The following is a 25,300-nucleotide window of genomic DNA, read 5'->3' on the forward strand; positions in this document are numbered from 1 at the left end:
GGTCTACACTTGGGATGATGTTAGTACCAAATACCCCAAATTGGGCCCAGGCCTAAAAGGTGGTATCTGAAAGAAAAGCAGCGAAGAGAGATATTTATGGCCCTGGTTGAAAAGCCCCTACTGGAAAGAAGACCAATAGTGAAGATTTGGACAAAAGGGGAGTACTTTGAAGAACAATCACCTAAGGCTTTCACATATGAAGTGCTATTGAGTGCCTCCATATGGAGCTAGGTTTTCATTTCTTAGCTTAGAAAAGTTCTTCCTTTATATATGGGAAGCTGAGATATGGGATATGGTATGTGATCTTAACAGGGAGTGGGACTAGAGGGGATATGTAAGCATAAAGCTTTTTGTAAAATCTTGTGATGACAAAGTTTTAGATTATATTAATAAATTATTGTTCTTTAAACAAAGTCACTTTAAGGTATTTTCAAAAGTCACTTGTGAAAAATACATTAATAAATCGTATTGTTAATGCACATCCTTTGTGGCTTATGCTCTTATAACACCACCTCACCTCTTTTTATACATGTATTTTGTATTTTGATTGATGTTTGCGTGCATGTGTGTTCATGTGAACGTACACCATCGAGCCCATGCCTTCTTTTTGCCCTCCAACAGCACAGCGGAGAGCAGGCTATCCCGTTAGATTCAATCGACCCTTCATGATGATATGTTAATACATACTTGGGTATCCTAATGCTGCTTGAGTGTTGGCCAGCTCTACACTTGGGATGATGTAATACACCATCAGACAAAAAGATTGTGTGGACATGCCACCAGCACAGCAGAGAGCAGGCTATCCCGTTAGATTCAATCGACGATGTGGATTGAATGAAGGCTCACTGCTTTAAGATTTTTTCTTGTCCTGGACTATTCGAAGAATATATATAAACTACTGTGTAAGATCATATGCGTTCATTGGCGAGACCCCTTTTGTGAGCAGAATGGACAACGATCACGGCACCAACAGAATGAACAACGATAACGGCAGCAACAGAGAGGAGTCGCGTTACGGGCTGCAAGGAGCATTTCCATCCAGTGCATCGTCTCTTCTGGCCTGCACCAACGCAACCAGCTGCGTCGCCGTCGTCGACTCATTCTTCTACCCCATGCAGCGCAACCACCACACTCTTCCAGCGTGGTCTCTTTTCTCCGACGCACTTCATCAACCTGCACAAGTCCTTGACCCACTTCATAACGTGTCACCGCAGGTAAACGCTTGCCTCTCTTGACTGCGCACCTTTCTAGATTTGGATTCATTGCATTATTCGTGTTGCTCGGGTTATAATGTATTCAAACCTTAAGGTAATTTTCCGCCGCTCTGATCAAAGGAAATTTAATTCCAGTACACCTGAATTTATTACGCTAATTCTCTTTGTTTTTTTTCAAAGCCGGATGTAGCCGAGCAGCTTCAAGCTAAAGCCACAACCCTGGAGTGTTGTGGAGCCACCCGAACAAGTGCCCGATATTGATTGTTTATTATTTTTGTGTCCAGTAGGCCAAACTTTTCCCCCTTGGAAATGGAGTATTTTTTTTTCCCTACTTTCAATCCTCATGTTTTTGTTCCCACCTTCAATCCTGATATTTTTCTCAATTAATTGAAGTTTCCCTTTTTCTTTGAGAAATCCTTGCTCTCTAGTTATCAAAGTGGAAAAATTTGAAACATTGAAAACTCCTAAGCCTTTTTGGAGATTTGAAAAGGGACATGGGTTACTTTTGACGACAAGGTCAAGAGTGACATGGTACTTAATCATGACTTTGCACTCTTATATTCTTACGCACAAAAGCTCAAATCTCAAGTTAAAGCAAGTACATATTCTCGAAGTAACATTGTGTACATTACTTTCCTTTTTTGAAGAAATTACAAACCATGTGCATTCAACACCATATTCGTGAGTTTGGGAATCTCCCAAGTCCCATTTTTGTAATACTAAAAAGGTGGGACCCGATTAACATGTCTATAAGTTTCTCAAAACCCTATCATGTGACCTATCATTGGAAAGCACTTGAAAAGAGGGGTCTATTAAGCTTTAAAGTGCACAATTTGGAGTAATGGTGTTCAAGTTATGGCAAATCCAAAGTTTTGACCACGTGTCCCAAACTTATGAGAAATTCCCATATTCTCCAATATGGTGTTATTCAAGTGGGAATCAAACAAATATTTATTTAATAAAATTATTTATGTAAAAATATATTTAAATATTTATTTATATAAATTAATAGGGAGATGTTTTAAATTCAAAATCCAAATATGTATACTTAATACTTGTGCCAAAAATTAGAAAATATTGAAATGCATGCATGCAAATGCGTTATGAGTTTTTGTAGTGCAATTCCCATTCGCCATATAGGAGAACACTGTTCAACTAAAGTTCCATTAAATATTAAAATGGTAGAGCATAAATCCACAAGAAATCCACAAATACAAGAAAGAGTGAGAACCATATGGAAGCACAACCCTATTTTTCTCTCTCTTACAAAATAACATTGTATATTAGTAAGTTGCTTGCCACACACATGAATACCCTATATTCAAATAAAAATTTTCACACAACCATTACCTCTCATTAGAATGTGATACCCATTTGAACTCTCCAGTGGAATGATGTGGCCACTTCTAAAGGGGGTTAAACCAGTTCTTTGTAGTATCAAGGGGAAGAAAAAGGTTTCAAAAATAACGGACATGATGTGGCTACTCCTAAAGGGAGTGGTACTGGTTCCACTAGTAATAATAAGGGATTTTGGACAATAAAGGCCATGATGTGGTGACATGGCTTCTCTTAAAGGGATTGCGATTGGTCCTAGTACTAGTAACAACAAAAGAGAATGAAAACATTATGGAAAATATAGATATGTCTATCCAAAAATTCAACCTTTAGGCTGAAAGGGCATAGGCTATGTGTAATGCTATGACTAATTAAAATGTAGTTTAGGGGATCTAATGGAGAAAAAGGTGGGAAAGACTATTTTCAAATTTGGTGCGAAGATGACTAATTAAAATGTAGTTTAGGGGGGTAAATGTCTCTATAATAAGAGGTATGTGTGGGTTTTCTAAATTAAATAGTTTGGGCTTAAATAATAAGTGTAATTATGCTTAATCTAATGGAGAAAAAGATCGGAAAGACTATTTTCAAATTTGGTGCGAAGATGATATTAAATATATGATCTTCATAAGAGTCAGGCTTGGTGTGAAGGAGCTCGCATGATATGAGTTGGTGACCTAGGCTTGTGGAGCAAGATTTGATGGAAAAAACCAAGAAATGAGGTGCGAGTTAAAGGGAAGAGAAACTTTATACAGAGAGTTCTAAATTTTTTTGTCATTACAAGGTTCAAAAGAAGGCAACACCACCAAATGGCATACTAGAGGCCATTTGAGTCATGAATTGGAAGATGAAAGGCCTTTTGAGTCATTAAGGCTAACTAATCAAGCAAAAAGGGAGCCCCACCATACCCCCACAAGGTGCACAAAGGCCAAGAGGAGAGTACCAACAAACTAGGTGCATCCCACTATGTCTAGGCCCACACCCCAAAGCTAGTGCAAATAGGCATGTAGGAGATAAGGAGACATCTCCATTCATAAAACCTAAAGGGATGCAAACCCTAGTCCTCATAAGATTCCACATAAGACTTTATCGGGATGGAAGAAAAAGAACAAATAAATGAAGGAAAATATCAAAAAATATGCATATCTTTTGATCTAGAAGACATTCTTGACTTTTGTTTGTTGCATGGAACACATGGCCATCATATGAACATTTTGGGGTTTGATTTCTCACATAAAATTATAGAAAGAATTGCTAAAAGGAATAATTGAATAACTGGTAGAAGAGATATGTACATAGTGATGTGTCATCGAGTAACTGGGAAAAGAGAAATGGAAATAGTGAAGAAGCACATGTGAATCTCTAGTTCGATGAGTGTACAAATATGCACATGTGAATCTCTAGTTTAATGAGTACACAAATATGCACATGCATGTCTTCTGATATATAAGGCAAATATGCACTTCCATATCTTCTGATCTATTTCAGGGTATGATTTCTCATAAAATTACAAAAGGATTCCTTGAAAGGTGTAATTGAAGAAATGGTAGAAGAGATATGAACATTGTGAAGAAGCACATGTGAATCTCTACTTTGATGAGTATACAAACATGCACATGCATTTTTGACTCATGTTTGCGCATAGGACAAAATACGAACATGCATATCTTGTGATCTTTAGGGCGTTTTTGACTCGTGTTTGTTGCATGAGATGCATGTCCCCATTCAATTAACATTTTGGGGTACGATTTCTCATAAAAATTTAAGAGAAATTCTTGAAAGGTGTAAATACCAGAAGAGATATGTACTTAGTGAAGAAGCACATGTGAATCTCTAGTTTTGCGAGTATACATATAAATACATTGATGCTACATATGGATTTTGAATATGCATGGGCATTTTTGACTCATGTTGGTGCATAGGGAAAATATGCATATCTTCTCATCTAGAAAACATTTTTGACTTGTGTTTCTTGCATGGGATACATGGCCATTAGATAAACATTTTATGATACAATTTATCATAAAATTTAAGGAGGAATCCTTGAGGAGGAATCCTTGAAAGGTGTAATTGAGTAAATGGTAGATGAGACATGTACATAGTGAAGAGGCACATGCGAATCTCTAGCTTGGTGAGTATACAAATAAATACTTTGTGCAGTTAAATATGGATTATCACAAGGATAATTTTAGTGAAACTTTTCTAAAGAATATGGTAATGTGGTAATTTCCTAAAGCATGTGGGATATGTACATACAATAGAAATACTCAAGTTTGCCTTCTAATGAATGGAGAGCTTGGTAAACCTACCTTTTAGACTTTTATAAATCGCTAAGCATTGAGGATAAAGTTTCTACAATTTCCCTGTACTCGCGACTGTATATTCGCCAATAGATTTAAAATCATAGACATCAAGCTATGTAATCTCAAAATTTTAGAGAAGCTTAGGGTACTAAAATATTTCATATCATATGGACTCTTTTCCTTTAAAAAACTATAGTAGAATAGTAATGCATACCAACACATCTATGATTGGATCAGTTTGTTGCTTCATCGCTAGGTGTAAGAACCATTATTGTGGTAGGTTTCACATGAGATTCTCTAGGATCCCTACTTCCACATAAAACCTATGCCTTGGATATTACAAACAACCTCCCAAGTTTTCCCTAGAGGGATAAAAAATGTCTAAGAAAGTATTGTGAATTAGCATGTAACCTTCTTCACAAAATGTTATAAAAAGTTAATATTATCTTTTGACCTCTCTAATTTTCCTCAAACTTGGTGTTAAAGTGCATTTTTATCTTTTTTTGTGCTAACAAGATGACAAAACTAAAAGGAAATTGCTGCTTAAGTAGATACAACCCTCTTCCTTCTTAAGTGAAGGAAAAGATATTGCCAAAGATGCTAAGACGTGGATAGAGTCTATGATCAACTATTCCCCTAGTCTATGGCAACACTATCTATCAGGTAGAAAGTTCAGGCTTACCATAGAGAATAATATATCAAAGTGGAATTTTACCTAACCTAGATGGAGCTCTTATTAAAGTTTGATTTTGAAATGAAATAGAGACGAGGCAAGGATAATGTAGTTGTAGATGCATTAAGTAATAATTCCTTTGTGGTAGCTGCAATCTCTAATCTTGGTAACCATTTGCTTATGGAAGTGAAGGAAAAGATAGCCTTAAATTAGCTCATGATGCATCATTAGTTGGATAACCAAGATATGTGAAAAATTTGAATTTTATATAAAGGATTTTCTTTTGGAAAAGATTGAAGAAAAATATTCTCAATTATGTCACACAATAATGCCTCACTTATCAGAGGAACAAGGCTAAAAGCATAAATATGCCAAGCATATTGTACCCTCTAGACATTCCTCAAATCAACTGGGAATGTAGTATTCCTTCTGTACAAAGGGGATATGACTCTATCATAGAGGTGGTGGTCATACCTTCAAGACACATGAAGTGATGGCTTTGATGTTTGATAGGATACCATGGATTACCAATGTCATTAAAGCACAAATTCAGGGGAAAAAATTAGAAGTGGAGGGTAAGGGTAAGGTGACTTGAAGATAATAAATTTCCTTCTTAGGTGTCCACAAGGTACTAACACCCCAAATCCTTGTCCATGGTGCATGCGAATGGTGAGAGAAAAGAAACAAAAGAAGGTAGGAAGGAAGATGAAGTTAGAGAACCAAGATAATGAGAATGACAGAGTGGATGATAATGCTGGCAATCGGGATGGTGGTGTCTTGACTGCTAACATGCTAGCTGAGCCAAACAAGCATTTGACCCTGAATGCAATCCTTTTATTCCATTGAAACTCAAGAATGTCCACTTTTATACATTGTGTGCATTCATGCGTGTGTTTGATCATTTGCTTGTGTCACGTTGATTATGCATTTACTATGCAAGGCAAGGAAAGACAACATGAAGCTCTTTCAAAAGTAGAGGAGCTACTCAACTCAATTGGGTGCCATGGCAACAATGTGCAGATTACTGTTAATAAGAAGACCTATCACATAAATTATGATGTGGCCTAGCAGGTGTCTATGAGTGGATATAAGACAAGACATTTTCTAGAGAGTCCAAAAAAAGTAAAGAACTCAAAGTCGTGGGACTTGCGAAAGGATTTCATTAAATGTACAATGTTTGACTGCAACGATCCAAGCCTTGTAGTTCTACGTGAGAAGGTTTGGTCAGACTTCAATAAGATGGTTAAATTAATGACCAAAGTAGGACGATTATTGTAGAGGAGTGCCAAAAATTTCAAGAAGAGCTTAAAATTTCTATAAAAGCCACGGTTGATACATGGGGTGATACCAACATTACGCATTACATGGTAAACATGTAGAGTTTCTTTCTACTCATCAATTTGAATTGATCATGTAGAGTTTCTTTCTACTCATCAATTGAATTGATTATGAATAATAGCTTCTGAAATGGTCTTGTTTTCTTCTGCAGCACATTTTGTATGCTCATGGTGCATACTTCATGAATGAATATGGTTCTCTTGGCATGTGGAGAATCCAAGGAATGGAAAAATCTCACTACCGAGCTAGAGGAGTATATTTCAAAAGCACCCGACATGGAGGAGAAAAGACTCATACAAAATACCTCAAAGAAATGTTCAATTGGTTTTACAGATATACTTTTGGGCAAAAACTATCAATGAAAAAGGTCATACCAGTGATTTAGCAAAGGCAGCATGAAATCAAGCCAAAATTAGGAGATCACTGAAGTGTTAAGGTGGCATAGGACCAATAGGTCTTGCGGCAGGGAGATCATCAAGAAGACGAGAAGGAAGAATTTGGATTTAGTGTAACGAAATTCTGTATATGAAATCTATAACATTTTGAAGAGTGTTGTAAATATTTTTGCTTAATACAGACTTTCCATTAATACTTAATTGTATCAGTTCAGTACATAAAAGATATAAAAAAATATTTACAATAAGATAATTAATTGCTCTCGAGTCTCTTCTCTACCTCCTCTTCCTCTTAACTAGGAATTTTTCCTCTATAGCACAAAAACTTCTTGCGACTATAACCCTTGAGTGCATTTAGATCTTCTAGTCTGGTAGCTAGAGCATAGCTAGCATAACATAGGAATTATCTGCTTCTAGAAAGACACAATCCTATACCGTATCCAAAGATACGAATAGTAGCACACTTTTCTATAATAAGCATGATCTTATGTGTATTGTAAGGGATAAAAGAGTAGCCCATATATCTAGATAGTGCCTTGAGTGTGAGAAGTGGAATTTTAGCATCACTAGAATATTTGTTGTGGTAGACAATAAATATTTCTTTGTCTCAATATATGGGATGTAGTGTGAAAGAGCAACATCTTCGCCAACTCTTGCACGAGCAGCACCTCCACGTCCAAGGAAACCATCTACATCATCAAGCTCAATCTGCATTAAACATAGAACTTGGCTTTCACATAAATTCAATCAATACTATAAACTCACTCAAGAACAAATAAATTACCTTCTGGTTCTCATCCTCTTCCAGCTTGGGTGCGTCCCAAAGGTTGATGGAGCTTTCTTCATTTCCTTGATCAACGTCGGGCAAGGGCTCTCTTCCCAATTCAGTAATTCTCAACTCCTCTTGAAGACTTTGAAATTCCAGCTTTGTGGGAACCTGGCTTTGTCAAAGCATAATGACATGGCTCTAGGGGATTCAATGAAGGTCTATATCACCTCAGTGTCTAGCTTAAAAAAGTCTTCTTTATGTTCATTCTCCACATAGAGTATACCTCTGGTAGCTTCACAACCATCTGCTTTAATTGTGAGGAAATAATCCTGCTTTAAATTATAAATCTTTTGTATATGGGAGAGAAGGATAAAATTCTTTCCATTTATAAGAAGAGGGAATCCCAGGGATGACGAAGTTTGATTTTAAGTGTTCTCCGTGCACAGATGATCCCTCATCAATAACACTGGATGCCTTAAACTGTGCCACATCAAACTGTGTTCTTACAAGGCACTCCTCATCACCAGAAATCAGGTCCATAACCTCATCTTGAGATTCAATCTCTGTGACAAATGAATCTTGTGATACCTGTTGACATCTTCCATAGGATCATAATACTGAACTATTTTCTCCATGCTGCTTGAATTGTTAGGCATGGCATCAGGGGACAAAGAACCAACCAGAACCGAAATTGCTAATCATGCGGTGAACTTAATTCCCACGGCGCGAGTGAAGGGGGATCAAAAGCGATCTATGAAATGAGAAAGAGGGAATGAAAGAAAAAGAATTGAAATTGTAATAAGGCACTACTATATATAGACATTATTAGGGCTAATGTCGTCCGTGTTGTACGATGAATGTGAAGGGCTAATGTCACCAAAGTGTGCCGATGTGCCACGTGTAGGGCTAACACCATCGTGCCATGTGTAGGGTTGACATCATCACCAAAGAGCCATGTGTAAGGCTTATGTCATCCTTGCAATGATGACATCGATACTATTAAAAGGAAAAAATGTTCTTTTTTTTTGTTGGGTTCCATTGACGCCGCGAGAAGTATTTTCCTTATTTTTGAATTTTTCTTTTTGCTCCATGGACGGTTCTTGCCATCGGCCCATTCCTTTGCGGCGTGATTCTAAGGATTGTCTTCAACAAGATTTGATCTATTGCTTCAAGGACGGAAAGCGTCTTCTCCTCCTCACTTGATTCTGTCCGGCATGAATATAGGTCTTCAAGTAGGGTTGGATTTTCTTCATCGCTCTGTGGGACAGCGCGATAATTTCTTTTATCGCTGGCTTCTTCTCCTCGTTGGATTCCATTGACGGTGCAATCCTAGATCTCTAAGTTAGGTTTGATTTGATTTATCACTCTGTAGATAGCAAGTCTCTTTATGTCGACGACGCGACAGAGATCATCATCCTGATTTATCCCCTCACTATTGCTTCATGGGGCAAGTGTGGCTCGTGTGAAGCGAACTTTGAGAATGGTGCACCCTGATCCCTCCCTTTCAAAATAGCAAGATTCAGAGCGAGAACCTCAAACTAAAGCTGAGGTAATAACATCTAAGCAACCATTAGAGAAGAAACCAGTAAAAGGGGAGAACTAATATATCTAAGGCAAGAACTTTACTTCACAAGCAAAAGAAATTGTTTATTGAGACAAGGCAAGCACAAGAGTCTACACATCTTCTCATCCCTAGGGCACCATTCCTAAGAATTGTAAGAATAGTAAGTGATAGTATCAAAGGGCAGGGACATTATAGATAGAAGAGCAAGGTAGGACCATGTCTACAAGAATGTTGTGAAGACTTCCTTAAAGACTTTATGAATGATATCTTCATATGTGCTGCCCATGCAAGAAGAGTCATTTTGATGCATAGAGACATGACACTTGTAAGCAGGGTGAGGTACAGGTTTGACAAATTTCTTCATCCCTTGCCAATGAGGTATAGGAAAGCCTTTGAAATCCTCACAAATCCCCCATCATTGAAAAGGAAATCAAATGCAAATAATATAAAAGTTGAAAAAGTCACTTCCCCTCCCAAAAAGAAAAGAAAGTTGGTTAGGAAATCTAAGCCACATGACAAGAGTGCTCGAGAGGAGGAGGAGGTGAAGGAAAATGAGAATATATCACATGTGCATGATAGCTTAGAGACCCTAGTGCAGTAGGAGAAGGCCAATTCTCAGAGGATTGCCCAAGTACTAGGGTAGCTGATCTGCAATGTTGGCACTTTGGTGGAGGAAGACTACCTCTATATTGCACCTAGGGACATTTACATGCTTGTAGAGAAGGATAGGGAGATCAATGATAGTGTTGTTCTCACGTGTTTAAGGTATGAATACATTTTTCACATGTTTAATGTATAAATATTTTCTAATTTATTTATTTTTCCTTTATAAACTCTTTTAGGGTCGGTATTTCATCCAAATCAAGTCAACAAAGTATTCATTTGTGATCCCTTAATGTCGCCTCCATTGATTGATACGAATAAGAAGACTTTTTCAGCTCTCGGATCCTATTTCAAGCCAATGAAAAATAAGAACATTTGTTTTATTGTTTTGCTATATATGTAGAGAGGTTCGTCTCTAATTGATGATGCCTATGTGTTTACTATATGACATATGTGTAGAATTCTTTTAACGATATTCGCTTTCTTAAATATTTCTTTTACTTTTTTCCAGTGGACACTCAAGTACTTGTGTTATCAATATTATATGAAGAATTGTTATTTTTATAAATAGCCTAACTAGCATGCATGGGCAGATTAAATTGTAGGTAGTTCTCCTTAATAACTTGAATATTGATCTTCCTCTAAGCTTCATACTTTATTTTTCTATATTCAAATTTAATTTTTAATAGGACATGTAAAAGAGATATTGTAGCTATTGAAAACGAATATCCAAATTTGAAAAAGGAGGCAGAGTATAAGTTTCTGAATTAGCCAGTTGCTTTACAAAAAGATTCTATCTTTTGTCTAAATATACCGAGATTGATAGCAGTGTAGGTTATGTTAAAAACCCACTATTTTTGTTGTAAATATTTACCCAAATTTTTAACTTATTTTCTATAGTTCCAAGTTCTTAAATCTGATAAATTTTCTTAATTTTACAGACTCTTGTATTTCACGAGTTTTGTATGTGGAGTGTTCATGCATGAGCAAGAGAAATCATTATTATTTTGAATAATTCAATTATTCCTAATGATCAAGACTCTCCACCCCCAAGGCAAGCCTCTCCTTCTAAGAAGAAGAAGCAACTACATGTACATTCACCCCACTGAAACATTTTATGTTTAAGCAATGAACTCTACATAAAGAAACCAAGAATGCTCCTCAATAAGGCACTCGTAAAGAAACCAAGGATACTAAACCAGGAAGTACCTCAAAGAAAAGTGATCTAGAAGTGGCAAGAAAGCTAAGAAGGAACTCAAGTTTGCTGGTAAGAATAGCCAGAAGCAATCAAAGGAAAAGGGCATGGAGACAAAGAAAATGGACATGGAGACAAAGGAGACCAAAAAACCAGAGGAGACAAAGGAAAGGGACATTGAAACAAAACCAGAGGAGATAGAGACAAAACTGGAGGAGACAAAAAAGAAAGCTTCATTCTCCTCCCTATTTATCATTGTAAATATCTATAAACTTTCTCCTAATTTTATAATATTTTTTGTAAAGATTGAGAAAATATATTCTCATTTTATCATATTTTGTACTCAAAACACATTTGTACTTAAATTTTTCAAGGTAGGAACATGAGTTTGTAATGGGCTGGCTATGGTTTTGAGATATTGTGCCAGAATAGCCTTGAAATGTCATCTCGTTACTCGAGTAAATCTCTAAAAGGAAAATATTAGAACTCTAAAAGGACTTCATAAAGAAGCTCCCAATATTGTAATTCTAAAAGAACAACATAAAAAATTCAAAAGGCACAACAATCAGAAGACATAACTTTTCATTGATGAATTATATAAGTAAATTTTCAAAATTGGTTTGAGTGGATTCCAAGAGTTGAAGGCAAATATTATAATTCTAAGCAGACTTCATAAAGAAACTCCAAATATTTCTTATAAAGTCATGCGTATACCATCAAATTCCCAACCAGCATCTACGAAGGTCTTTGACTCCATTCGCATTCGAATGTTTCTATTCTTCACCTTGAATTGTGCCCTACTTATATCCTCACTTCCCATAATATTGAGGTGATCCCTAATATTTAGGAGGCTCCAATGACTTCTTGCACTTACAATTGCCACCACACCATTGGGCAACCTAACGCATATGTGAAGAGGCAAAACAACTTGTTTATCCACTTGGGACTCAACTATTGTTTTTCTTCATCCACCATTTGTAATAAAAGCGAGTGTATACGGTTATAGCATGATCTTTAAGATATCTAAATGTAACACGAGACTCTACTATTTTGCACTTGAATGTACCATCCTTATGCTACCCCTCTACAAAGTTTTACTGCTCTTCAAGCAAGGCAACCATGTCATCACCTACTAGTACTTTCTTGCTGCACACAAACATGGTAAGAAAGTAAATTGATTGAACATCTTAGCAAAAAGATGAATTGGGCATACCCAGATAAGACCCACAGATCGAGATGGCTTTGCAAACTTTAAAGATCCTTGTATGTCACAAAGCATCTTTTATTTCATGACCATAACCATCCAAGAATCAGGAGTTGGCCATTCAACAGAAGAGAGGAGAGGAGATGCGATGATCTCTAACTTACCAAACCCACTGTATGCATTTGAACCACCTAGGAGTGCCGATTAAAGAAGATCGTTTTCTTAAGAGGTCTGCACTGGTTTTACAAGAAAACAGTGCCTCACCAATGTCTACATGTATGCAGTGCTTGAAACGTTCCGGTAAGGCTCCGTAATGGTTTCTCCTCTGCCAAGTTGAAAGGAAAAATATATGTAACCCAAAAATAAGATCTTTAAACATGAAAGATGTATCTATCGTAATATCTATAACCCAAAAATAACATTATTAAACATGAAAGATGTAGAAATCGTAATATCCCATGAATCCTTCCTTCCCTATAATACTTACAATTGAATGGGAATCAAGTTTGTTGGTGGTGAAGATTGATGTCTCATGCCGTGTACACCTGTTGTACAATGCCCATCAGGTCTCCATTACTCAATTTTTTGAATCCGTGTAAATGCCCCTTCCAATGAAGCTCCATCATATCTCCTTATTGAACTCGATGGCAAACCAATAGTAGTAGGCTGCAGGAAAACCCAATCACCCTTGCAAAATGCCTCTCTCACCCAAGCACCATCATTGTCCCTCTTTTTGTACAACAAGATCTCCTCAATCTCATCTTTTGTTCTTCTTCATGGTGCAACATATCAATTGTGACCTATAGTAGTGAGATTAGGGTTGAACAAATGAGAGAGAGAAAGAAAAACCGAAGATGATATGCAGATTAGGGTTTCTTGCTTGATGAATATTGAAGAGTTGGAAGAATAAGGGAGGAAGGTTAACGAGAGTTTAATTTGGACGTTCAACAGGGAAAGCATACTTGAAAATGAATTTTTTGACTATCATGAAATTTGAGATAGGTTTTTGGGGGAATCTCAAGAATGTAAAATTTTTAAGGATTCTTTGGGACCACACTACTTTTTGAAAATTACAAGTGTAATTATTACTGTTTTGAAAGCCTAGTCTCCCTCCTTATATTCAAAGGAGACAAAATGTGCACAATCCTCTATTCCTATTGGTTCGTGTATTGCTAATTACTTTCATTAGCAAAAGTCCCAAAATATGTTCAAATTTCCTCTAATGAATTTGTCTATAATGCAACCTATAATAGGAGTATAGGTATGTCCCCTTTCAAGGATTTATATAGTTAGACAAAAAGAGTAAATAAAGTCATTGAAGGCATACTCATGGTTTATTGCAATCGTGATCCAAAGCTATAGCTTTATTACCTACCATTGATAGAATTTGAATATAACGCAACCTATCATCACAGGAGTACCTGTATGTCCCCTTTCAAGGATTTGTATGGTCAAGGTTGTATAACAACATTAAATTAGTTTGATTCAATGAATAGAGTAGCAGCCTCTAAATAAATGATGGATGATATCGATCAACAAATGAAAGTTGTCGAGAAGGAGATCAAAGGTACCTGAGATCGGATAAAAGCACTACGTAGATGCTAGAAGAACTCAGTGATTATTAAGTAAGGAGATATGTTCTTCCTAAAGGTACATCAAAAAAGAAGATCTATATCTCTAGGAAAGTACAAAAAGATGAGACCTATACTATGGAACTTATATCATTTCCAAAAGAATCAATGACAAGGCCTATGAGTTATTTCTAACCCCTCATCTAAGAATCTATAATGTATTCCATGTAGCCTTTTTAGGGCCTATGTACGTAATCCTAGCCATATCCTAGACAACGAGAAAATTGTCATGCCATTCCAAAAAACTTTGGAAACTAAACTAGATGTAATTCTTAGTTATAGAGAAAAGACTCTTAGAAATAGAGCCATTAGGGAAAATCTAGTTTAGTGGAAAGACTTCCCAACAAAAGATGTTGCCTAGGAAGATGAGGCTAACTCGTATCAAGATTTCTCCTACCTATTTTTACGATGAGGACATCTCAATTTCTTTAAGGGGGGTTTAGATGTAAAATCTTGAGGAATGTACGTATGTATGTATGTATGTATATATATATATATTATAGGGAGGACACATTCAACACCTTGCCAACCACCCCCCACATTATCCTCTGTCTCTCTCTTGTTCCCCATCACCCTCCCTCCCTCACTTGTACCTCCCTTGCCTCCTCTTCATATCCTCTTCATAGCCTCTTCATAGAAGCTACAATGTGCCCCCCTTCCCTTGACTTCTCTCTCTCACACACAGAAACATATACTAGATTCTCCCTCTTCTCCCCTATTTAAACCCCCCCTATAGATATCGTGGCACCCACCCTCTCATCAACCCCTTCACTGCACAACCTCTCCCTCACCCACCCTTTCTCAGTCCCTCATATCCTCTTCCTCTATAACTCTCTTAGTGTCTCTCCCTCTTCACCTACTCTTGCTCAAGCTATTGTTGTCGCTCTCTCTCCCTCACCCGTTCTCTCCAACACTCTCACTCCCTCTCCCTCACACTCTCTATCCCATAATCTCACTCCCTCTCTCTCCCACATTCTCACTCTCAATCCCTCTCCCTCACACTCTCTATCCCATAATCTCACTCCCTCTCTCTCCCACATTCTCACTCTCAATCCCTCTCTCTCTCTCTCTCTCTCTCTCTCTCTCTCTCGATCTATCTATCTATCTCTATGTCCCCCCCACATGCTACTTTTGTACTAGGTTTTTCCCCTACTCTCTCACCCCTTACCTTCTCTCTCTCTCTCTCTCTCTCTCTCTCTCTCTCTCTCTCTCTCTCTCACACACACACACACACACACACACACACACACACACACACACACTCACTATCTCTCATTTCCTCTCTCCTCCTCATATCGCTTCCTCTCTTTGTGTCCATGTAGGATAGTATATGGAAAATATCCCTTTTATCTAAATTAGATAAAATTGAGTTTTCAATTATCCTTTCATATATAAAAGTGTTCATGGCTTAGTGGTGACATTTATCTTATAAGCAAGAGATTTACCACCATAAAATATTTGTCACTCTTAAGAGGAGATCCTCGGGGGGCACACTACTAGGAAACCCTATGTATCACATTCATTCAAGGGGGATTAAAAAACCCCTTACCTATGATTTTTTCATGAATAAAATGATCCCTTTTTCTTTATGGATTTAGTTTTTTTTTTCAAAATCGATTTAAAAAATGCATTTTTTATAAATTTACCTTAAAATTTAAAAAACACATTTCTGTAAACTCATTTGAACTCACATGCTATACTTACATATTTTTGGGTGAACCCCCGAGAGGAGATCCCACCTAAATGAGGAAGCATGAAGTCTTTTTCCCTAGAAGATGTCTCCTAGTGAACGTGTGAAGTGAGGTAGGATGGGTCATCCAAGAGAAAATGATCATTGAGAGGTGACAATGGAACCTCAAGTGATGGTAGCTGCAAATCACTCCCAAGGAAATGAAGACTAGACTCAATTTCTTACTATAACCTGTGATTATTGGGCATCCACCTCATCGTTTAAGTGGGACCCAACCCTAAAGGTTTTTTATTTGGAAAGGATTTTCTAATCATTTAGCCAGGAAATTTTTGACTAAATAAAGAGAAGACCGAAAAGGTTATTTTTCTTATGTGAGAATGTTTATTACATGGATTAATACATGAAATATGGATGCAATAGTATGACAAGACCGGTAATATTTTCTAAATTTTTTGTAAAATAATCCAAGGGACCTATTCTCTTGGGGATAACCATTCTAAAGTGACCATTCTAGAGCAACTATGTATTCTCCCACACCTAGGGAAACTAACTCTTGAGTATTTACAGAGTTGGGGCAATTTTCTATGATGGTTAACCCATTATAAGATAGGGCTTATGGGATTGAAAACCGGAGCTTGATAAGTTTCAAGTTAGTGTAGCTGAGTGAGGGGACATTTTACCTTACTACTATGTGGTAATTTATCACCACATAACAATCACACATGCCTAGATTTTATGTAACATAGTGCACCAAGGGATGTTTTCTAGATTGTGTTGTGAGTGAAGTTCATGATTATACATGTTTTCTTAATAATTTGTTGGCATTAAGGGATAGATTTTATGTAACATAGTGCACCAAGGGATGTTTTCTAGATTGTGTTGTGAGTGAAGTTCATGATTATACATGTTTTCTTAATAATTTGTGAAGTTCATGATTATACATGTTTTCTTAATAATTTGTTGGCATTAAGGGATAAATGAACTAGTCGAGGGAATTAAATCAAGGAATATTGTTATTTGATGTATCTGTATTAAGAACATGCTTAGTAATTTAAAAAACATCATAGATGATCGTATTCCAAATCTGCAAAGTGGAAGGTAGGGTGGACCCTATCAGTCGCATACTTTCCAAGAAAAATACAAGTAAATATTTTAGGTAAGACCCCCAAAGACCATGAATGTATTCGTATATAGGATAGTCAAAGATTGGCTCCCAATTAGGTAATTTTTGTAGAAAGCTCAGGGTTTTACTTACCACTGAGATCCTGTTCCATGGGAACACTCACGGGAACACAGATTATGGAAGGAGGCTAGAAGCAATTAATGCGAGAGAGCGGGATTGTAGCCATGGGAACATAAAGACGCACATAATTTTTCCATATATTTTGTGCCGAAGTGCAATGTAAATTGTTTTAGGCCAATGTGGGTTCTAAATGAGAGTTCTAAGTGTATTAAGAGAGGCTCACTTATGGGGTTGTCCGTCCATGTGTGAAAGAGTCCTAGGTTTAGTGACATCTCTATAAAAGAGATGTTAGCTAAAGAAAGAGGACGTTTTTGGGCATTCTCATAAGCTATGTGAAGCTCTTGAGCTCTCAAGCTATGGCAACTCTCTAACTCTCTCTATTGTACTCTAATGAGCATCAAGCTCCAATGAGTATAGCTCCACTTCTTTCTCTTAATCTCTTTTAGCATCATTGAAGTAGATTAATCTATGATTAGTTGAATGCTTCTTTCTTTCTCTTGTGTATGCAGGCTTGTAGTGTGTGTGTGTGTGTAGTCTCCATTGATGCAAGCTCTTGCCCACTTCATTAGCAAATAAACTCTCTCTATGAGCTTGCGGGTTTGTGAATGTTACATTCTATGCTTGCTTAAGCTTGTGGGTTAGTAGATGCACGCTTATGGGTTTGCTTGCATTAGGAAAAGCTAAGATTTAATCAATGTTTGAATGGGATTAAGAGATTGCCATGCATTGCTTGTTCTCTTGATAAGTGTAGTGGATTTAAGAGATTGAGAGATTGATTGAGGTGCTGAATGGTTGAATCGTGAAGTGGTGGTTCGTGTATGTTAGCTCTCCTGCAAGGGATAAGCCTTCATGCACTAATCGGCTCGAGTCCTCGGATTGACATTGTGTTTCTCAACACATTTGTTGATCGATAGTACTCTATGAGCACTATATTGCACGATAGAGAGAATCGCTCTTCAATGGCGCGGCTGTCGGGGAGCGAGTGCCTACATTAGTTAAGCACCATACACACATTACCACTCCTTGTTAAGCTCCAATTGGTTGCAAAATGGTTGGATAGGAGAGTAGGCTTTGGGACTAATTTTGGTACTTATTTAAGACTAATCTTTTGTTAAATTCTCTCTATTGTCTTGCAATTTGAGTGCGATTGGCTAGCTACGCCTCTCCCTTGAGATCAGGACAAGGATTCAATACACGGGAAGGATCGGAGGTAGGCGTTAAACCTGCCAATTTCAATTTGTGTGCGAAAGAGAGAGGCCTGATTTGCATTTCTATCATTCTATTTGAGGATAATTTTTGCTGTCTGAGGTTAATTTTTACAGTTTTAATTTTCTGCATGTTCGTTTTATTTTCTGTTCTTAGCCTAGTTTTCTGCATCTTTAATTTTGTGCATTTTAGTTCTCTGTTAAACCTGCACCTGTAAATAAACTGTAATCTGTACACACACATGAAGATTGAACATTTCGAATTCACTACAAATCTCACAGCTACACACGCATTGAGTTCACTGCACACGCATTGAGCACGCACTTCAAAAAGAAAAAATAATAATAATAAAAGAAGGCAATTGTGCGTGAACAGCGCACCGCACGGAGAGACCCACACACCGCATCATAAAGACCGCCACCGCACCGGATAAAGGAGTGCAAAAAATAAAGAGTCTGGAAAATTTTTCATTTTCTGGCGTAAAAAATTAGGAGGTTTTCTAACTTTTCGAGAGGAGTTAGAAAACACCCATCGTCGAAATTTTGGTCCCAGAACCATTTTCCCATAGTGAGTTCAGTATGGGAAACTGGTAAATTTTAGGCAATTTTTGATCCTGAAAAATACGCTATTTTTTTGGCCTAATGCGTTTGACACCTTATGCACTTGCGGTCGGGATGTCATATAGACATTGCCATAGGGTCTAGGGCACCTTCTAGAGTACTTACGCAAGAAAGTGGGACCCAATCGGTAGGAAATTTGGCAGATATTGCCAAAACCTTTTCCAAATCCCAATCTGATACCCTTTCTAGGACAACTACCTCATTGTCTATGGACAATCTAGGGCCGTCAAATAGTCATCCCTTAGCCCCAAATAGGACACCTATAAGATATTTTAATCCATTTGAAGCCGACATCATGGGATCACCACTCAATGTGAGACTTCAATATGTCCACACGAATGCTCAAGGAGCTGAGATCTTTAGGGATTGCAGACTTTTTCTCAAAGCTTGATAGAGCACCTCTAGTCAATGACTAGGGTAACATGTATATGGGTGGAGATGGTGTTTGCTACGAACTCACCTATCATCCAGAGAATGTAAACAAATTAGGAGCTCTCTAAGAGTGAGTTCCTAGATTTATCAAAGCCTTCCGGAGCAAGGGAGTCTAGAGATGATTGGCTCATTGAGCCGGACATGCCTAGACCATCCAATGCCCAGTCCTCAAAGCCATCCATAGATGATTTACTTTTTGTAGATCTAAATTTGAAAAGGGAGAGGAAAGGCAAGAGTAAAATGGATCAGGGGGCGGAGAACCAATGGGAGTTTGTATGACAAATTCCAATGATAAAGGTCTTTCAGGATGACCCACTTCAAGAGGTCTATAAGGACTCTTTAGATGGATATTATGCCACAACTAGATTACCAGAGCTAGATCTTCCTCTAGCACTTGTGGTGGTCGTCGAGAAGCTTGCAGGATACAAGAACCAAATCGTTGATAAATGGGCCAATGAATACCAAACCTTAGATTGGAAGGAGATTCGTGAGCTCACGTGGAGAGGACAACCATTATTCATGGAAGTGTTCTCAACTAATACAGCTAAACCAGGAGAGACAGCCTTTCTTGGAGAAACTGTTGCTCCTCCCCTACGAGAGTTCACTAGAGAGGGACCCTCAACATCAAAGTGAACCACTGCAAGTAGCCCAACTCTAGCACCAAGATATTATCCTGCACCAAAAGTGCGACCACAGATCACACCACAACAATGTTTCTCTCACTATGACAATCGGAGGGTAGGGGAGCCAACTCGGCCTCCCATAAATGCACCTCCTGAAATGTGGGTAACAAGATCTTTGGAGAGGGTTTGTAAGGTAGGTAATAGGGGACCCACACCAATTTGGGATGCATATGGACCATCTTAGCAAAGAGAGGAACCACTGAGAGTGAGAGGCCATAAGCTTGATGATGAGTATTCAAGACGAGTAAGGCCATCAACTCTTCAGAAATTGGTAAAGAAGTACGAAGGGTCTGGAGATCCATATGCCAGTTGGAGCTGAGCAAGTGACTGACAAGCATACACAAATTGAAGGATTTGGGCTCACTCTTGAGGGAAAGTCCCTTGCTTGGTTTCAAGCACTAGAGGCTTCAGACAAATCTTCTTTACGAGTTTTGGAAGAGAGATTCATTGGCTGCTTTTTTCTTGATGGAGATTCAGCATGACACAGTAGCAAACATCTACTCTTTCAAGCAAGGCGAGACTAAGAGTGTTAGAGACTGTGTAAATAGGATGAAGCAGTACATTAATCCTTGCCTAGAAGATGAGATGCACACCCAGAGTCGATTAATTTCTCTCTTCTTAAAAGGACTCAAAAATTCAACACTGCACACACATCTCTATGCAAAGAAGCATACAAATTTCAATGAGTGTTGCCATGATGCTATGGATTTTACGGATAACTTCAAATTCCAAGATGGTACTAGCCTTGAGGTGCAACCTAGAGATCAGTGGGGTGATGACCAAAGTTCAGGGTCTAGCGCACTAGTGAATCCAAACCAAATAGCTAACCTAGTACTAAGGAGATTGGGACAAACCTATTGCCCACCCATGCAGTCACAACAACAGCAGCGAATGAGGAGTGTACTACCTACAGGTCCTCATCTTTGTGGAGCATGTGACGGTAACCATAAAACCAAAAAATGTAATACCTTTTCTCCTCTAGTCACAAACCAACCCACAAAGAAGTGGTGCCAAGCCTATGCTTGGAATTATACCCACACCACACAAGAATGTACTCGCATTGCAAGAATGAGACAAGAGCATGAGCAGCAAAGGGGTGCAGTGGCTCCACAAATGCATCAACAATATACTAATTTTGAATGTAAGCCGTCGATGGCAAGAGCAAGTACGACCTGTACTTGGAGCTCAACCTCCTGCTCTTGGGACTTCTCCTGTGAGGTTTGTTGACTACGACAATTCAAATATGTGTAGAGACTTGGTAAACTCAAGCTATGTGGAGGAGGAATATGCATCATATTCATCCAAGGAAAATCTCTTTGAAAGTCCCACATATCCAAGCAAAGGACTGGAGCCTCAACTAGGGGAACAAAATTCTTTGATGTTGCTAGGCAGCTACCAACCTAGGACTCCAGGCCCCTCAAGTCAATGGCAACAAAGGAAAGTAGAAGCCAAACTAATGGGCCCCTGTTATGAGTGCGGATAAGCCCATTGGGCTTGTGATTGTCCACATCGCCAAAGGCAAGTAGCTCGATCCAATACAACAGTACCATAGTTTCCTAGGGTGTTGTGTAGAACACTTTCCAAAGGATTGTTTGCTGAAATCACATGAGGAAGGCACCTCTCAACCAAAGGTCTCACTCAAATTTGTAGAGGCAGTTCCATCGCCACCTTCATCAGAGAATGAGGATGTCGTGCCACTTAGAGTCATGACTAGATCACAGACACAAAATGCCGAAATGTAGACTGATGAGACACCTCGAACTAGGGATGCAAAGGCAAATCTAGTGGACCAGACCCTACATTCCAATAGAAAAAGGACCACTAGGAGGAAAAAGAACCGCAACAAGCAAACTAAGAGTGCATCCACTAGTTCTCAAGAAGTCTCTAAACAAAACATGAAGGATCAAGCTTTTACATCCCAAGAAGTGCATGAGGAGCATCAACCTTAACCTGGGCCTAGTGCTAAACAAGATGAGGCTATTACAACCGAGGATAGTTCAGGGGGTTCTGTTTTTGTGGATAAGGTGAACAAGACTCTAGAAGCCATCATTGATGCTCCTAGAAGTCACATTGTAGCTTTATCTGAGCTACCCAAGAAGCTTCAAGAATACCCAAACCCTCGACGTGAGGAGAAGATCAATCTAGTTGTACATCAGCAACTCATTAGGGAAGCTCAATCAATACTTGAGGGCCCACCTCCACCTATCCCTCGGGGCCCCACCTCTCTTAAGCCAACATTAGAAACCATACCAGAAGTGTCATCAAGTTGGGAAATGAAAAGTGAGCTGATCTCACAAGCTCATAGTGAGAAGTCTGCACCAATTGACACCCCAATGAAAGAAGGCATTCTGCCACCACCTTAGTCTTGCCTTCCCATGCAATGATGAAGTTATTGATGCTAACGAGGACATGGCAAATGAGATGTGGGCAGCAGTTCATGAGAAAGCTAATGAGAATATGTCCTCTATTATTTCATCCTCTGAAGTGGATTTTACCATGGCATAGAAAACAACTTTAGATGCCCAAGCATCCAGGAGGAAGTTCAAACAATGGTTTCTCCTAGAAGTAAGCATACAATGAAAACCTTACCATCTTATTTGGGAGAATATGAGAACTTTTCTCAAACCTTGAGGATACCCTCCATGCATATAGAAGGTTGACAAAGGAGATGGATATGGGTATCGTGCAAGTTATTTTGTCAGCACCACCAAGGCAGTGGCTTGTACCCTACCTTTGCTGGATTTGATAAAGCTTTGACCAGAGTTGTGGAATGATATTGCCACATGTTTGTCAGAGCAGGTATTGCTACAAAAGGGTCACCATCAATGTACTATACACCCTGAGACAAAGCATGTTATGCCAGTTCCTATCACAACAAAGTAGGAAAATTTTATGAGGACGATCAGGGAAATGCTACTCTCCCATTAGAAGTGCGAAAAGGAGCTTCAACTGCAATACTTGATAGTGGTGCATGAGTGGGCATTGTGACAAGGTCCATTCGGGAAAAGTGAGGCAAACCAGCTATTAGGAGTATAAGGATGCACTTACAGCTAGCAGATGGAAGCTTAGAATATCCCATTGGGCTGCTAGAGAACATCCCATTGGGCTGCTAGAGAACATATTGGTCACCACATGTGGGATTGAATACGAGCACACATTTGCAGTAGGAAAGCATCCAAACTATGAAGTGATATTGGGTAGACCATTCATGCGACAATTTCAAATGATTCAAGATTGGGGATATAATTATTTGTACCTCCGACATGATTCAGTCATCACAAGGGTCAACCTAAAGAATCACTCATATCGTGATGTAACGCGGTCTCCAATAGATGAGTTTGATTCTACTTTATTTGAGGGCTCAAGAGTTACATTGTTAGATGGGCGAGAAGATCTGTGGATGTGTGGAGCCTCATGTAAGGATTTCAAAACTAAGAGACTTAAGGGTAATCGAAGTGTATCAGATGAGGCATACATTCCACAACCCTTCCCTCAGCACTTAATTGATCCCCTAGAATGGAGTCATGTCCTTGCAACATTATTGACATGTGCTTTACCTAAGCCAATTCAATTTTGTGACTCAGATGGATATGACATTATTTCTATACGAATGGTACAACCACGTGACCTTCTAGATGATTTGTACTATGGGGATGCATCCACAACAGCACTGCATGTAGAGGAAGTCTCAGTGGAGGATTTAACACTCGAATCTGCTAATGATGCTGATAAGGAAGATGGATGGGACTCTGATTTTGATGATGATGTGATAATCCCCGAGGAAGAGTTAGGAAAGGCATGCCTACTCTTGAGAGGAAGGAAGGTTCAAACAGAGATCCCTCGAAGCCGACCCAAACGTAAATGCTGTAAGAGCCATAAGAGAATCCGTAAACAAGATGAGAGGGAATGACGTGAGAGAATACAAAAAGAAAACGAGGAGTTTAAGAATGAACACTCTTGACCACCACCTCACTTCTCACAGGAAAGAATATATGGATATTTATACTATGTCCAAGCACAAGATAGTATCAAAGACCAAGTAAAACGATCAGATGGATTCCAACCAGGAGAAAAGCTAAAAACTATTAGCAAAAATCGTAAAAAAAACAAAGAGACCAAAACAAAAACTCAAGTCTCAAACATATTCAAAAGAGAGTGTCGGAAGTGCAAAGATAAAGGTTGAACGAAAAACTTTGATACAAGATTGCAAAAGAGAGCTCAAAACTGCATGGTCTTCAATTAGTGATGACTCAAGTGGACAAGAACAAGATCTCAATGTTCCCCCCAACTTCACACAGTACACTCTTCAAGATTGGAAGATTGTTCTTCAAGAGCCCATGCGACAAAAACCAAGCATGCCAAGGATTTTATATGATGGTCTAGAAGATGCAAAAAAATTTGATATCACTAAACTAGGAGAAGAGCCTCGCTATGTGTGGATTGCCATAGACTTGTCCTTAGATGAGGAGAAGTTATTAATTCAAACAATAAAGGAGTATCGCGATGTTTTTGCTTGGAGTTATAAAGACCTCAAAGGAGTTGATCCAAGCATATGTTAGCATACACTTCCATTGCGAGAGGATGCAAATCCTTCCAAGCAACGTCCTTATACTTACAATGAGAATTTTGCACGAAAGATAAAAGAAGAAATAGACAAGCTCTTAGAGGCAAAATTTATCTATGAGATTGAACACACTGAATGGGTCTCCCCTATTGTAGTGGTGCCCAAGAAAAATAAAAAATTTTGAGTATATGTAAACCTCAAGAAGGTAAATATAGCTACTGTACGTGATCATTACCCACTTCCAATCACGGATCATGTTTTGGAACGTGTTGCAGGGAAAAAGGCATGTAGTTTCTTGGATGGATTCTCCGGTTACAAATGAAGTGTCAAAGGATCAACACAAGACAGCCTTTGTTACTGAAGATGGCATCTTTGCCTATCGTGTTATGCCATTTGGTCTAACAAATGCACCTGCAACCTTTCAGCGGTTAATGAGTCATGTATTCAAGGAGTACCTTAGGCTATTTCTTGAGATCTTCATGGATGATTTATGTGTTCACTCACAAGAGCGTGATGATCATATAGAACACCTCAGACTTGTGTTTCAAAAGTGTCAAGTTTATCGTATATGCTTGAATCCTGACAAGTGCAAATTCATGGTAAGACAAGGAAAGATTTTGGGCCATATTGTTTCTCGTAAT

Source organism: Cibotium barometz, chromosome 42 (genome assembly GCF_041138505.1).
Source record: "Cibotium barometz isolate CiBa-2024 chromosome 42, ASM4113850v1, whole genome shotgun sequence".
NCBI lineage: Eukaryota > Viridiplantae > Streptophyta > Polypodiopsida > Cyatheales > Cibotiaceae > Cibotium > Cibotium barometz.